The following is a 3,656-nucleotide window of genomic DNA, read 5'->3' on the forward strand; positions in this document are numbered from 1 at the left end:
AAGCCATGGAGAGAGCATAGTGACATCATAAATTCAAACCACTGCTTTAAAATTTCAAAGGTCTGGCCCACATTCTTTCTTCAAAGATCTGCCCACATTCTTTCTTCAAAGGTCTGCCCTCATTCATAATTGAAACCACTAATGTTCATTTAAAATTCAAAAAACCTCTGCTCACATTCAAAATTCAAAATTTTGGCTCCAGATTCAAAATTTAAACCATATAGATGTATTCAATCAATTACTCTCTCTTTATATTCATTCACCACTTTTTCTCTCTAAAAACTTCTCTACCCTTTTGTCACCAGGTACATTCCTCACAAAATCTTCATCCGATGAAGAAATCGTTGAATATAAAGTGAGTTTTTGTTTAAATTGATTTGAGTTTCTGTTGATTGGGTTTCTAATTTAGGTTTTGTGTTTCTATTGATTGGATTTCTTGCTTTAGGTATCATAAATGGTGGAAGCAAACTCCTTTAAAGATGGTGGTTCAGTTAACTATCAGTTTCATCTAGGTTGGTTAATTGTGCTTTTGCGAAGCTTCATTTACATTTCTTCAACCCATTTGGTTCACAATTATTGAAGCAATTGTTTGTTTATTTCACAGCTCCTTAAGTTGGAGCTCAAATCAATAGCTTCTTGACACCATTGGTGTACAAGATGACCAGCTGAAGGTACAACTCAGTCTTGACATCTGGTGTTCATGTAGATGAAAGAATCATCAGCTTTGAATCATTTCAGGTCTCTCTTTCTCTCTTTGTGAACATGGAGCATATGAGTACGTGTTAGGATCTGAGTTTGGATTGATTGTGATTTGTGTTTGAAATAAGATGAACAAATGAAAGAGTAGTGTAGCGGAAATTATATGGAAACAAACTTTTCACAATCAAACAGAAGATATGCTTTCAATCATACATTTTCATCACTGAATCAAATGATTAAATTTAGTTTTAAACTCTGATTACAATGAATGTATGATATGCAAACTCCCCCTCAGCCCGAGCTCAGTGTTTGTTCGTGCAGAAAGAAGATGGTGAAAGAGCTAAACAGAACAGTACAGAGTACTGTTCTATTTATAGGCACTTGCAAACCACTGAGCATCAAAGCTGACGTCACCATGAAAGTGACACTAAGCTCCTAACAAACTCTAACCTCTGATCTATACAAACGCTGCTATGCTAACTACTGATATTACATTTCAATATATAAACAAACTCAAACTGCTGCTGCATCCTTCCACTGCTGTGATCCCAGCAGTTCTTGTCATGATCAGCAGTGCTTGAACCAAGGCAGTAGATTAAGCAACAGGGCTTTAGTTCTTCTATCAGACTTTGTCTTGATCAGCAGTTGTAGGTCAGCAGTTTGCATGATCAGCAGATAGGAGGTCAGCAGATGTTGAAACCACTTTCAAGGGGAGAGACTTGCAACCAAACATCTGCTTATTCTGAATCTACTGTTGTGATCCAGTTTTGGCTTTTATTATCTGTTCCTTTGGTAGGGTTCAATCCCAACAATCTCCCCTGGAACGGATAATGCCAAAACTCTCCATTATTGTAGATTTTTATTGCCTCAACAACAGTTCCCTTATTTGCCCTTTGAATTGTAGTTCAAAAGTTAAGGCATCTGTATCATCATCATCCCTGCTAAGTGGAAGATCAAGGAGATCCTGCAAATCTTCAAGACTCAGGCCGAGAGCTTGTTCCCTTGTAAATTTCTTCACTTCGCCATCCGCCCTGATCGTAGTCAATACGTGGGTCTGTTTATAGTTTTCCACTTTGGTATTTTTAGGCGTAATGGGTTTCTTGGGAGATTTTTATTTGTTGAGGAATTTGGTGATGCTGGCCCGTTCATGACTGGCTGAGCAGTACTTGCAGATTGTTCCAGTTCAGATTCTTCTTTCAACATTAATAAAATGCCCTTTTTCACAATGGCATTTCCAGTAAGTATATCTTGAACTGTTTCAGAACCTAACTGGCTTTGTCTCCTTCTTTTGTAGATGGCAGTACCAGCAGGAGCAGTGGTTCTTTTGGGATGTAGCTTTGATAATCCTTTTGAAACCTCTGCTTTGGAGTAATCAGGTTTTTGTGGAGCTGTTGGATCTTTCTTCCTAAGCTCTTCCAACCTTTTGTAGGTGGCCCTGACCCTCGCTTCTCCCCACTTAGACACAGAGTTCTTTGACCCATATTCAGCAATAATCAGCTCCTCTTTCATTCTCTTTAGCTCTAAAGCCTTATCAGCTTCAACCTTTTTTAATTTTTTAGGGGGAGTCTGCTTGACCTTATTCTTGATCATTTCATGAATCCTGGCTACTTCTTTTTCTAGCTCAGGAATGGTCCAGTTTCTATACATGTGTTTCTCCCCCTTGTATGTCTTGTAGGTCATGATGTTTTCAATGTAGTCTTTTCTCAAGGACTTATCTGCCTTCTTAGAGATTTGCTGACATACATTTTTTGCAAACTGTTCCAAAGCTCTGACCTGTGTGAGTAGAAACTGATAGTTTTGTTGATACTCTCTATCAGATTTCCCTTGTTTGTTTTTGATTGAGATATCCTCTGCTTGCTTGGCCTTAATTTTTAAGTATTCTTCAATATTAGTTGGCCTGGGATATCCTTCAATCGATGGCAAGCTCCTTTTGGCAGGGTCATCCTCATAGTAGAAAGACTTAATTTCATCTCTGACTGTTATGAGTTCAAGAGGAAATTGAACACCTGCAGGAGGTAAGGGTTTGTACATTTGAGCTGAAGAGAGAGGAATGGGTTTTGAAATTGTGACAAGTGCTTGGGATTTTGAAGCTTGTAGGATCGTTTGAAGACCCGAACGAGTCGTTCAGAGGCTTTCTCCTTGGTTTCAGGTGCGGAATAACAAGAAACTAAGGTAGAAACAGCAGGCAAATCACTTTAACTACTTGTTTTACTGATTTCAAACGTTTACAGCTCAAATCTCGCACCGGCAGAACTTCGGCACGATTTCTACGCAACTGTTTTAAATGGAATCGCTCATTGGACTATTTATAGAGCACTGGGACCGCTTATTGGACAGGCCCAATAAGCGGCCCATGACATTGGAGCGGTCCAGACAACATGTCATACGAGCGGTCCAAGCATCATGTCATATGAGCGGTCCAGGTTAGTTACCATTCGAGCGGTTCACATAAGATGCCACTCGAGCGATCCAACATGATCACTCGAGCGGTCCACTAACCTAATGGTCCTAAGAGCGATCCAACCATCTAATTTGACTCTAAAAGCAATCCAACATCTAAAACCTATACATTTTCACTATTTCTAGTATTACGTGCCCAGATCTAACGTTCTAAGACATTGACTCGATACAAGACGGAATCAGCAGATGTAGTGCACCAACAGACTCCCCCTCAGATGTTGATGGAGTCGACTATCGAGTCACAACAATGCTGTCTTCAGTTCTTCAGTCTTGATCAGTCTTTGGGCTTCTCTCTCTCTTTATCATTCTATCATTCTAAGACACGAACGAAGATGTAGTCGACAGACAACTGCACCAACAGACTCCCCCTTGAATGTTGACGGAATCTTCAGTGAGAGTCTTCAAACATTCACAACTCTTCAATCTTGTTCGGCCTTCTTCAGGAACTCAGCCTGGAATAATATCTTCTTCAGGAATTCCTTCCTGGAATCACATGC

This window comes from Helianthus annuus, chromosome 16 (genome assembly GCF_002127325.2).
Source record: "Helianthus annuus cultivar XRQ/B chromosome 16, HanXRQr2.0-SUNRISE, whole genome shotgun sequence".
NCBI classification, from domain to species: Eukaryota; Viridiplantae; Streptophyta; class Magnoliopsida; order Asterales; family Asteraceae; genus Helianthus; species Helianthus annuus.